Source organism: Ictidomys tridecemlineatus, chromosome 11 (genome assembly GCF_052094955.1).
Source record: "Ictidomys tridecemlineatus isolate mIctTri1 chromosome 11, mIctTri1.hap1, whole genome shotgun sequence".
In the NCBI taxonomy this organism is placed as follows: domain Eukaryota; kingdom Metazoa; phylum Chordata; class Mammalia; order Rodentia; family Sciuridae; genus Ictidomys; species Ictidomys tridecemlineatus.
The window spans coordinates 93,986,604-94,000,490 of NC_135487.1; the positions used below are offsets into that span (position 1 = coordinate 93,986,604).

Below are 13,887 nucleotides of genomic sequence, written 5' to 3' on the forward strand. Positions count from 1 at the left end.
GCCCCAGCACTGGAATGGATCCCCAATAAATCCCCTTTTGCCAATTTCATGGAGCCAGTCTCTTGTGTGGTCTCTCTTTCTGACGCTCCGCTAGACCCTTACATTTTAATAGTGCCATACATAATATTCTTTCAGAATTGTAGTGTAATTAAGGATTGTTCATTTTAGATATTCCTATTGTTTACAATTTACTGCCTTTATTTTTTATACATATTTCTTTTGGATCTCTGAATGTAAGGTGCAAGTAAGGTGTATGAAGGTATGCAGGTGGTTGAGGGATAGCAAATAAAACAATACCCAAGGGTCAGAGGATGAAATTTTGATAGAAAGAGACCTGTTTCAGGAAAATGAGGAGCATGATACACCAATAAAAATATGGAAAATAAAATGGCTCTGGCACTGTGTGGATACATGGGGTGGGGTTAGAGCTGCTGTCTTTATTTGACAATATATTAGCAAGCTCTGAAGGAGACCATTCACTGAGTCCTAGGAGCAAAAACCAGGTTTCCAGGACTAAGTGAGTGAGCAAGTGATGAAGCTCAGAAGCGTGTAGTGTAACTTTACTTTTGGGAGGTTTGTTGATGAAGAGAAGGAGAAAAATGGAATGAGATAAAAGAGAAAAAACAAGAACAAGTAGCATTTTTATTTTATATGTTAATTTTTAAAGATAGAGACTGGAACATAGTTAGGGCCAAGGTATAGCATTAGAAAAAATAGGTGGTTGGGATTTTGGCTCAGTGATAGTGCACTTACATGGAATGTGTGTCATTTTGCCAGAGGGAGTGGTTTGTGAAGTAACATCAGGGAGCCATTAAGTGTGGAGATTCCTTATTGGTTGACTGCTGTATCTAGTTTATGTTAATTAAGATAAGCTGTGTGTAATGTATATATACCCCTCCTGTGCTACAATAAATGGCTCCCACTTCTGCTGTATCAGTGTACACAAGTTGCTCATTTCCCCCGGTTATTTTGCTTCAGCCGGACTGTGGCAGATGGTGGCCCTTCTGGGGAGCCTCAGGACACTCAGGGGTAAGTTATGAAAAAAAAATGCCCATCCATAGATAGAACAGAAGCAAATCTGCTTGTCCCTATACAGATACGGCGAAAGGAAATATGGCCATTTTGAGAAAATGGAGAAGATTGATACAGTATGTTTGTATCTTGTTTTGTCTCAGTGTATTTTATTGTCTTTGTGAAGAAAACATGGTAGGAGTGAAAAGTAAATTACTAAGGGAAGGAGGCACCCCAGTGGAAACAAGAATAGTTAGGGCATGTGTTGATGGAAGCCCAGGCACTCTAGTCAGAAAGAAAAAGAAACTTCAGAAGAAGAAGGATTATCAGGGAAAAAGTTGCAGCAAAAGGCTAATACTGAATAATTTTCCTTACTGAATGGTGCTTGAATCAGCACGGTGGCTGCCACATGCCTGAGCTGGTCACTGCACAGCAAGGACTTTCTAAGCGGCAGCAGCCAGCACATTCCCGCCCCCTGCCTGGGGAGTGGACACCACGGCAGAGAGCTCAAATCCAAACCTGACCCAGAGGCACAGTCTCACAGGCTCTTGCTCTCTGTGCCAGAAGCAGTTTGAGTCCAGGACACTCCCCAGGGCCATCTGGGGCTGCCCAGGATGCTGCAGGTGAAAGATGGCCTGGCATTTTGTCAGAGGGAGTGGTTTGTGAAGTAACAACAGGGAGCCATTAAGTGTGGAGATTCTTTATTGGTTGACTGCTGTATCTAAATTATGTTAATTAAGATAAGCTGTGTGTAATGTATATATAACCCTCCTGTGCTACAATAAAGGGCTCTGGCTCCCACTCCTGTTGTATCAATGTACCCAAGTTGCTCGTCACCCCTTCCCCCCCTCCACTTCCCCCCCCCACACTATTTTGCTGCAGCCGGACTGCGGCACTATTAATAATTAAAGAGAGAGAGAGAGAGAGAGAGAGAGAGAGAGAGAGAGAGAGAAAATAGGGATATGAATATTAAAAACAAACTAAAGATTGGAAGTCCATCTGCTGTTTTACATTGTTTTTTTTTTTTTTTTGTCTTTACGCTGGTAGTTAGTTTCAGAAGAAATTTTGAGACTCCTCATAATCATTTCATATTTCAATGCATTGTGTCTTAGAATCTGACTTATACTCAAGACCTATTTTAGCCTAATGAAATGAGGAACTACACATAATGTTGATTTTAGATGTTGCATGTTTGTTTTTGTTTCATATGTGTCATAGTAGCATATCTTTAGAATAAGCTCATTTAGTAACACCCTCTCTGAAATTTTATATATTTTATATATTTAAATATATAAAATATATAAAATTATATAAAATTTTATATATTTCTTTGTCCACAGACTGCAACCACATTTTATTAGCAGTATATGGGAATTTTCTAATGCTGATATCTGAACAAATTGTTAACCTTTTATCTCCTATTGTTAATCTTTTTTGACCTGTTCAGGTTCCCAGTAAGTTTTATATTTTTAAAATATCACTTTTATGTCTCATCTGTGCATTTTGGTCATTCCTTATTGTTAATAAATGACTTCTAGCAAGCTCACATGACTATCTTGTTTGGACTGTTCTTCTCAAATAAAGACAGCAGGTCTAATACTACCGCATATATCCACAAAGTGCAAGAGCCATTTTATTTTCCATACAAAAGATTGTTCATGGAGCTTCCAAAAAAAGGTAATTAGTCTTAAAATTTTGCTTTAGACTAAATTAATAAAGAATCTTTTATAAGCAACTGTAAATGAGCCACTATAAATGACACTTAAAATTTCTACTAATGGAAAAATAATTATCAGGCTAATAATACAGATAATATGTATTTGCAATTAAATAAGTTAATAATTGTAAATTCATTATACTAATAAAGTGCCAGGCTTCCTTCAGCAACCAGGAACTCAGTAATAACTGCAACATTAGCACTTAGCATTTCCTTATTTGAGAAAACTAATATATCAGCTGGTAACAAGTCAAAATGAATTTAAAAACTGTTTTTGCTACTCTAACTTGTATAAAACCTAGCTGCTATATAACTCTCTGCTGTATTATATTGCCTTCAAAGAAACATCCATTTAGCATTCAAAATAATTAAGAAGATGTTTTAATTTTTTTTTTTGCAGTTTCTCTAATTCAGCTACCTTGTTCATTCTAGGTTTCCTACATGTGAGAGGTGGTATCAGACAGGTGAAGTAATGCAATGTCATGCATAAATATGAAACTTCTTTGTACCAATTGTGATCATTATCAGCAGGAGATTCCACAGTAAAACTGTGCCATCATTGCACCAGAAACAATGCTACTCCTAGAAGAAAATATAGGATCAACATTCTAGCATACAGGCATAGAATATGACTTTCTCAATAGGACCCCAAAAGCTCAGGAAATAATGATAAGAGTTAATAATTGAGATGGCACCAAATTAAAAGGCTTCTGCACAGCAAAGGCAATAATTAAGAATGGAAAGATAGAACCTAAAGAATGGGAGAAAATCTTTGCCTAGCTACTGTTTTGAGAGAGGATTAATATCTAGAATTTATAAAGAACTCAAAAAAATCAAATAACCCAATTAATAAATATAAACATACAAATGTATTAAACAGAAACTTCTTAATAGAAAAAATGGCCAACAAATATATAAAAAAAAGTTCAACATTATTAGCAATTAGAGAAATGCAAATCTCACAACAGTCAAAATGGCAGTCATTAAGAATACAAATAATAATAAATGCTGGGGAGGATGTGGAGAGAAAGGGGCACTTTTACACTGTTGGTGGGATTGTACATTAGTACAACAACTATGGAAATCAGTACGGATGTTTCTTAAATGGAATCACCATATGACTCAGCTATACCAATCCACAGTGTTTGTCCTAAAAATTAAAGTCATCATATTATATGGATACATGTATATCCATGTTTATAGCAAAACAATTCACAATAACAAATCTATGAAAGTAGCCTTGGTGTCTATTGACAGATGAATGGATTAAAAAAATGTGGTGTACATACAAGATGAAACTATACTGAGCCATGAATAAAAATAAAATTATGTCATTTGCAGGAAAATAGATGAAACCAGAGACTATTATGTTAAGCAAAATAAGTCAAAGTCAGCAGATCAAAGGTTGTTATGTTTTTCTCTGATATGTATAGGCTAGAGAGAAAAAGGAAAACAAATTTGGGGTGTATCTCCTAAAAAATCAGTGGGAGGTGACAAAAAGGACAGGGACCAGGGAGTGAGAGATGGGGAGTGAGGGAAAGGTGCTAAGGAATGATATTGGCCAAATTATATTCTCATAATGTGTGCATGTATGAATATGTAACAAAAAATCCCATCAATGTGTACAACTATAATAAACCAATAAAATTATTGAAAATAAAATTCATGATAAAAAAGGAAAAAAACACTGTGCTATTAAAAAATACCCCAGCATGTGTGCTCAGTACAGGCTTTTTATATATATCCTTCTTGGAATCTCATCCTTTCACAGATGTGTAGATACAGCCCTTTCAGGTTCCTCCTCAGACCTTCGTTCAAAGTAGAGCTAGCTAGTAGTGTTGCTGTTTCTTTGATGGTAATTTACTTCAGCTGCAGGAGTTTGTATGCTTGTGATATCATTATTTTAAGGATAACCCAGACAGCCAGAATGGAGCTTCACACTAAAGTTTGCAGCATTCTTTGTGCTGTTTTGTCATGCTCTAACTGTGTCATATTAGCTCTTTGATTCTTAATCTTAATAATGTAAACCTTTTGCATTCTGCTCCTTAACTGTCTCTCCAAGAATGTTTTGGTGGCCTATATAGGCTTTTCTGACTTCACTACTTAATATTGATGTTACAGAAAAACCCCATACATTTTATTCCTCTAGAATTACGTATTTCTCTTTTGATAAAAACTTTGTGGTAATACCAGCAAAATACTTTCATAATATATATCAAAATTACATTAAACTCTTATTCCTTGCTCTTGTATCTTTTCTTTACAATGCAACTACTACATATCTACATGTAAAAGACTTCAGGAGTTTAGCAGAACAAGAGAAATATTTTAAGCAGGGAAATAATAAAAGCTTTGGAGTAAAGTCTTAAATCATAACACTTTATGGTTTATGTAATTCTTTATGTGTATCTATAAAAACCAGTAAATATTCCTCCTTATTATTTATTTTTAATTAAGAAACTATTCACATATGTCAATAAGGTACCATGTAATATTTCAGATAAATTAGCTTATGCATCACCTAAGAATTTTTCATTTCTTTGTGATGAGAGCATTTAAAAATTCTGTCTTAGCTATTTTGAAACACACATTATTGCTAATTATAGTCCTCTTCCTATCTAACTTAACCTCATGCCTGTTTACCAAACTCTCCCCTTTTCCTCATCTACCCTCCTGGCTGCCTCCTGCCTCCATGCAACACACATGAGACTTGGTAAACACCATTGTACTCTCCACTTCTATTATTTTGACTCTTAGATTCCACAGGTTAAGTGAGAGAATAGGTTTTTTTCTCCCACTACTTGGCTTATTTCACTTAACATGATCTCCTCACTTAACATACTTTCATCCATATTGTTATAATTGCAGAATTTCCTGTTTTTGTAGAATTAATAGTATTTAATTGTGGATGTATACCACCATATTGCCTTTTTAAAGAGTCCTTTCATGTGTGAGGGGACACTTAGGTTATTTCTGTATCTTGGCTTTGCAAGCAATGCCTTAGTTAACATGGTGGTATATACACTAAGAGCCACAAGTTTCTTGAGGAAACTGCCCATAAAATTATAAAATATGTGACAATAGAAACTGTTCACAGCTATTATTTTCACCTGTGTTTTTAGAATATTCACGAAGGGCAAAAAGACTTTTTCTTCAAATATACAGCACTTTTTAAGTAACAGATAACCTCATTCTTTCTTAATTTTTAAGAGCTAACTTTTTATTTATTTTTTCATGTTATTGTACATTTCTTTGCTTTATTCAGAAAGGTGTTAGTTTTATGCATCTCTGAGAAACATTTCTACCTTCTTCTGAAAGGCATAGATTGGACTAGGTATAGACACCACAGTTCACATCAACTTCTGAGTTCTATATTCCCTTGATGCTTTCTTTGTATTTTATTTTTATAATTGCAGGACTGGGATTGAATCTAATGCTTAGTTGTTCTTCATTCACAAAGCTACTTTCCCAACCTTTTTAACAAGTGTGATGAGATGTATCAATCATACAGTACCATGCAGAATGTATCCACCATCCAGTACTACTATGTAGTGCCAGGTAGAATAGTTCCATTGCCCTAAAAATCCACTATGTACCATTTTGTCTTCCTTCCTCTACTCCAACCCTAGATCCTTTCACTTTCTTTTTAGTTTTACCTTTTTCAGTAGATCACAGTTTATAAACTGATTTTAATTTCCTATGTCCTCTCAGGTGCTGCAGTCTGGCTGGGCACAAAATACCCAAGCCGCCACACAGCCTTGTAGGTTCAAACAGCAACTCTTTTTTCCAGAACTCTCACCAGCACTCTACACAGAGTTCTCAGGAACACACTCCCTCCACCAGGGTCCTTGTGCCAATTCTCCTGAAACCCAAGAGAACTCAATGGGAACTCCAAAGTAGCAGGTGTCATAGGGAGCAGAATCCTCCCTAATCCCAGAGCAGCCTTATTCCTGGAGCAGAGTCATCTTTCAACCATTCCCTCTGGCAAAATGCCAGGAGTCATTCCGACTAAACTGTGGCTCTGGACAGGCAAGATTTTTAATCTTATTGAAATTGGGGTGTTTTGTTTGATTTTCAAGACTGGGTGTATGTTCTCAAAATTCCATTATGAGGTCTTTTTTTGGATTAATCTAGCAATTTTTGTTTCATTTTTATTGAGTCTTCTGCATCTGTATTTTTCATTCTGGAAAGTGTGGAATTGATGAATTTGTATACCTCTAGCCAAATGAATTTACTTTCTTCAATGAGTTTGACTTTTAGACTCTATATAAGTGAGATCAAGCAGTATTTGTCTGTGTCTGGGTTATTTCACTTGGCATAATATCCTCCAAGTTTATCTACATTGTTGCAAATTGTAAAATTTCTCCCCCTCAACCCAGTTCATGGGGCCTTCTTGTGGAGCCCTGGTGTGGGGGGCCTCAGTAGCTTCTGGTGAAGTGAGGATATAGGTGGGGGTGAGGGTAGGGTGTGAGACTCTGCTGGCCAGGTCCTGGCTGGCCACTCTGCAACCATCCAGTATGCCTCCAGGCACCACATGACCCTGGGAATGTCCAGCATGTGGGAAGCTGCCACACCCAGCCACATCGCCATAGCCCGCCATGTGCCCAGGCCCCGAAGTCCCAGACAGCCCCTCCCAGCACATAGCCATGGAGAGTTCTCCCAGCCCAAGGTGCTGGCATCCAAGGCACACTGTCAGTACCGGACCTGATGCTCCTCTAGCCTCGGCTTGTGCTTGGCCCAGTCTTGTCCCCCTCTGGCGATGGGGAAAGGCCCCTGCCTTTGGTCATCTTCTTGTCAGAGCTGTGCCACACCAGCCATCGCAGGAGTCCTAGCCATGACGCTCTGGAGGTCCTCCATGGCCAAGGAGGTCATCTGAATAGTGCTGACTTTCTCGCTCTCCACTGGCTCTGGCGGCATAGGAGTTCCCCCCAACACCCAGGTTATGGGGTCTCCCACCTGAAGGGGCGAGTTTCCTCTACACCACTGCGGGGGTTTACGAGCTCCCTCACGCACCCAGGTGGGAGAGGTCTTCTGCCAGAAGGGGAAAGTACCCTCTACCTTGGCTATGGTTGTGTAACAGATCACCTGACACCAAGCTGGGAGTGGTCTCCTGCCTAGAGTCCCCACTACCTTGACTTCATGGATATAGGAGCTCCATCCACCACAACCATGTGGGAGGAATCTCCCATCTGGAGGAGCAAATCCCCTCTACCCTGTCTGTGGTGGTATAGGATTTTCCCCAAATGCACAGGTGGGAGGGGTCTCCTGCCTGAAAGGGCCAGTCCCCTTTACCCTGGCTGTGATGGTATCTGAGTTCTCGCTGACATACAGCTAGAAAATGTCTCCCGCATGGAGGGGCGAGTCCCCTCTAGCCTGACTGTGGCTGTATATGAGTGATAAACCAACCTGATCTTTTATTAAATTGGGAGCCCTCTCACCACAAAGCCATGAAAAGCTAATTTCAGCTTTACTATAAATTACTGCAAATTCTGAACCTGCTTGGAATGCCTGCCCGTGCCTTGAACTCACCCATGCCTGGCTCTCTGACCAGATAGCAGCCCTCTCTGAAACTTTAGTGACACCTCATAAATATTGGCCTTCCCTGGCCAGACAACGACCCTCTCTGAGGCTCTAATGGGCTTCATAAATTCTGATGTTGGGGCCAGCAAAAAATGTAAACTACCATTAGTGTGATGCTTGTCAGAGTCCTGTTATCTGTAACCCCCCTTTTGTGTAACTTTCTGGGCTATAAAGCTGGGCTGTAGGAAAGCTGGGGCTGCTGTCTTGTTCCTGCCGTTTTGGGAGGAAAAGGCAGTCCGGCCGGTCGAAATAATAAGCTTACTTTAATTTGATTTTAATTGGAGTCAGTGGTCTTTTCTTGCGTCCTGGTCTAACATTTTGGAGGCCCCAGCGAGATGACCCTGCCCGACCAGAACACAAGACCAGACTGCTGGATATTCTGAAGCCGGCCTTTGCTCCAGGGCTCCGGGCTGGAGAGCCACTCTAGGGGGTGCGCAACTTGAGACGTTCCAAGGCCTCGGAGTGAGCCTTCGGTCCCCGGAACCCTGCAGTGAACTGCCGCACTAAAACTATTAGCAAGCACCTGGTGGAGGAGGCCTCCATAGGTAAGTGGCGCCTTTATAACATCTGATATCCGGTTAAGGGAGATCTCTTCTGATGACAGAGAGGTGGCCTGGCGAGGCTCACATATACTCCTGTCCGGACAGTACGAGAAATCGTTCTGTCTTCTGTTCTGTTCTGTAGGGAATTCCTCTGGAAGGGTAGAGAGGTGCCGACGGGCACGCACGCACTCCTACCCCGGAGCTTTGGCAAGACGTTGCATTGCTCCTCTGTTTCTGTTTCGGTGCCGGGTTTCTGTTTTCTTGTTTTTGTTCTGTGTTCTATATGTTTTTTGTTTGTTTGTTTTTGTGCGTTTTGTTGTGTGATTTCAGTGATAAAAACTTAAGGATATTGGACGTGAAAATGAGTAATAAAGCAAGTCAGCCTGACACCCCTTTGGACTGTATTTTAAGGAACTGTGATGAACTGTACCCCCCTTTGTTAAGCAGGAGGAGAGAATCCCCTAGCTGGCTGCTTGAAGCACCTCCAGTGCAGAGGGCAATGCCTGCTGGGGACCTAAGAACTGAGTATCTCCCAGGTTAACAAGTGAGACTCCTTTAAAACCCCTTGTCCCTCCAGATCAAGAGAGTCAAAACCTTTGGGCAGAGTTCCCGGTGTTTCTCCTTTGTTAGCAAAACAATAAAACTCCCTTTTTCTTTTTCTCAAAACCCTGTCCTCATTATTAAATTGGCATTAATTGGCTCTAAGGTCAGGAACCGAACTTTCAGTTACAAATTTTGATACCCCCCCACCCCCAGAACTTTTTGAGAACTGACTACTGAAATGTTAGGAGATGAAATGTGCTTGGGGTGGAATCCTGTAAATAAAAGGAGGGACTGAGGGACTCCCAGCAGCTGCTGAAGCCCTGTTGCTTCGGGGATTCCCTCCTTCTTTCCCTGCACTGTAAGGATTATGCCACCTCTGTCTTCTTGAAAAGAGAAAAAGAAAAAGGAGACACTTAATGCAGTAAAGTCGCCATGGAGACCCTTGATTTTATATTTCAAATTGCTCCTCTGTGAAAACATCTGGTCCCCTTGTGGGGACATCTATGGTGCCACTGGTGTAGGAGATTTTTCTCTTATCTGCTCTGTTTGTAAAGGTTTCTGTCAGCCATAGTCTGGAGCTCCTCTCTGTCTGTCCTGTGTCTTTGTTTCTGACCCTTTAAGACATGTGCAATAGTGTGTTGATATTATAAATTGTTTCTTGGCAATGATCTTGGCTAAATGTGTATCTAAAAGATGATGTTTTATTGTAACAATCTGGTATCTGAATGGGTTTTTGATGCATTGCACAATGCTGCAGTTAAAAGTTGGGTTTAGGTAGTTGTTTAGTTTATGATTTCAAATAATTCATGTCAGAGAACTTAAATACTTAGGATGGAAAACTAAAGAACTCTACTTCCAAGTTGGCAAGTAACTTCCCAATCATTCAGTCTTTTTTCACCAATTTTGAATTGGGTAGCCTGGGAAAATGTTACTGTGTGTACCAGTGCATTAATTTGGACAAGGATAGTAAATCATAGTATGGTATCTGTTGACAAAACAAGATGTAAAGATATAAAATTTTGTGAATTGTATCTTAAACTTGTATCATGATTTTCAACATTGGAACTTGAAAATTATGACTTATAGTTAAAATGCCTTAGGCCTGAGGTGTCTGCTCAGAATAGCAGTTTTTCCCTGCTCCTTCCAGACCTCAGCCAGGACTTATGTTGAAATGCAAATGAAAGAAGCCTGCAAGCTCAGTAGGAGACTGATCTGAGACCTAAGGAAAAAAAAGTAAATTGTATGGTATTTACTAATTACTGGCCAGTCATTTTTACTAGGACTCTTGTTTTTTTCCTTAGATTCTGTATTTTTTTGAGCTCATGATTTTGACCCTACAGACCTAGGTTAATGTTTTTCTGATCAGTCCTATCTTTGACCAACTGTGGAGTTTTTGAAACATTGCAATGGAGATTTCACCTGCGAAAAGTTACTAAGGCCTTTACTATTGTTATGTGTGCACACTTTTGTTATGTGTTGTATGTCTATATATACATATGTCCGTATATCTTATATATGATATACAAATTAACATATATAAGGAGCGCTCATAAAAACAAATTAAAAAAAATGGATCCAAAGATTTTTAATTCATGTGATTTAAATGGTTCAATTTAAATTGGATAAACAGATAAAAATAAATGTCTTTAAATTTAACTTACAAGTTTTTCTAGGTGTTCAAAAAACTCATAAAATATTAATGTCTATAAAATGTCTAATATGCCTTGGTTCTAGGACTTTTCCTTCAACAAAAAATGGTTTACACTGTTCAATACATTTGTCTAATATTTTGATAAATAAGTAAAAAAAATTTGATATGGGATTATTCATGAGTACTTTTGTTAGATATCTGATTGATTTACTAAGGTCTGTATAAGTTTGTACTAAAGTCTGTATAAGATTGTAAAAATCAGTCATGTGTTAAAGAGACAAAAATTTCTTAAAATATAAGTTTACCCATAACATTGTGTTTATTAAGTTTTACTTTTTTCTAGAGCAAGCAACCATAAAAATTAAACAACTGGTTAAATAAGAACTGTTATTTTAGAGCACTGTACTGCCATTTTTTTAAAAGCTAAGCTTGGTTAATGTAGAAACATCAATGTAATTGTGATGCTATTAATGTGCTCATATCTTCCAGGTATACAAGTCTGTAAGGTAGAAACTTTGAAAGAGCATTATATCAAGCTGGTGTTCGGAAGTTGTATGGTAAAAAAATATATTGGGGATTTATTTACCTGTTATCAATAAGATATGTAAAGTTTTGTTACTTCTTACATTGGGGAACAATTTAAATGTATTGTTAAGTTAATGAGAGCCTAATCTATGTAAAGGTTAAAACTTTCAGCCTTTCTTTAATTCATGTTTTAAATGTGATATCAAATGGTGTTAGCTAATGTTCATGTGACCTCAAACAATTTATGTAAACTTTGTAAAATGATAATTAAAAATACAAAGATCAGCTTTAGAACTAAAACACTTAAGATTTATAAAGAGCCCTGCCTTACCTGAGATGAGGCTCTGTGTCCCATCTTACTACATGTGAGAAAGACTATGAAAACAGTAGGCCAGATTTTAGTTCATTTAAAGTTATGTTCAAAAATTTGTTTTTTGTTGTTTTTTTTCTGTCAAGATTACTAGGATCTCAAACAGGGGATATAATGTATAACTCAGACAAAAATTCAGGGTAGCTGTTACACGAACTAAGTGTTTTTACTCTTGTTAATTTTATTTTGTAATTTCCTTATAAGTGATCTAAAGATTCCCTGTTAGTGTTTTACAGAAGTGTTGCTTTAAAAACACAACATGGGTTAGTTTGAGATAATAAGCCATCACCTACAAGACAGATAGGATAATACAGATCCCAATTAATAAAAAGATAAATAATTATAAAGTTATAGACATTAAAGCCCAGTACTCTTAATATAAGGCTGTTAAAATTTATTTGCTGGATGTTTAAGATTAAGTTTTAAAATTAAAGTTAAATTAAAAGGGCCAGAAAAACCAATATTCGGCTCTTGCCCTCTGAGTCAGTCTGAATCCAGGGAACAGGGGACTTCTCTAAAGAGCTTTGCAACTCTGGGCCACATAACCTCCCGATCAGGGAGACTAATGAGACCACTGGAGAACAGAAAGCCAATCAGTGCATTTGCTATGAAGAGGAGAGTCATCAGAGAAGGGAGACATCCCTGGTGCTTCTGAGGGAAGCCACATGGTCAAGCAAGACCTAGACCCATCCTAGCGCAAATGGCACTAGCAGAACTGAGAAGTTTCCCCAGGAATGACTCCCATAAAAGCTCAGCTGTTAACAATAGATAGAAACAAAAGTCAGTTTGACTGCTTCATCTTAAACACTTAGCAAAGACAGTTAAAACCAAAATACAGCCATTCCTGGGCATTTTAAATAATAATAATGATGATAATAATAATTATTATTATTATTTAAGGTATACACTTTATGTTAGCCTCCCAAAATAAGTAAGACTGGAGGCTACAAAGAAGGATTCTCAGACAGAAATGTCTGATAACTATAAAAAGAGACTATCAAGAGGAGCTGCCAGAGACAAAAGTTTTTAGTTTAAGGCCTACAGTTATTCCTAACCTACACAGGTAGGCTTCGTGTTTGCTAGTATGATTATCCAGCCCTGAGTAACAGAATTAAAGGTTTCTCTATTAGACACAGAGCTCATACTAGTAAAAAAATTTTGCAAGATCAGATGGCATTAAATTATTAAACTGTATCTTATGGGGAAGGACATCTGTAATACTAAAAGTTAAATGTTAAATTTACAGGCCTGATAACTGGAAATGTTAAAGCCTGGTGAGGGAACTTCTATACAGTGACACGTTCCAGCTGCTACAACATTTACTCAGTACTCATGGTTTTTGTTTCTCTCATAGAAGCACCCATCCCCAGAAGACTTTACAACCTGTTCTTCCCCAACCAGACTTCAAACCGAACTGACTTCTAAAAGGCAACTCATGTCCCTCACGCCGTGCTCCCTCACGTCACCCTCTCTCAGCTCAGAAGAAGCCAAAATGAGTGACGCCTGTCTTCTTACAACAATGGAGCCAAAAATAAATAGATTATCAATATAAGTAATTAATTAAGTCAGGTAAAATCAGGGAGACTGGTTTTGGGTGAGTTCTAAAAATTTGGAGACTGTTACCTGAGGGATTAAAATTCCCTCAGTGCTCTTCCCCTACCCTATCAAAGATTTGAAAGGGACACATAAGAAAAGGGGGGAATGATAAACCCAACCTGATCTTTTATTAAATTGGGAGCCCTCTCACCACAAAGCCATGAAAAGCTAATTTCAGCTTTACTATAAATTACTGCAAATTCTGAACCTGCTTGGAATGCCTGCCCGTGCCTTGAACTCACCCATGCCTGGCTCTCTGACCAGATAGCAGCCCTCTCTGAAACTTTAGTGACACCTCATAAATATTGGCCTTCCCTGGCCAGACAACGACCCTCTCTGAGGCTCTAATGGG

General features: G+C 38.5%; 1 long non-coding RNA gene across 1 annotated transcript; it reads left to right on the top strand.

Annotated features, from left to right (window-relative positions):
* The first annotated feature begins 8,172 nt into the window (after positions 1-8,172).
* LOC144368191 (uncharacterized) lies at positions 8,173-13,491 on the top strand. The gene is made up of 2 exons (XR_013427968.1): positions 8,173-8,853; positions 11,534-13,491. It is a non-coding gene; the product is annotated as an uncharacterized LOC144368191 (long non-coding RNA).
* Positions 13,492-13,887: the final 396 nt, after the last annotated feature.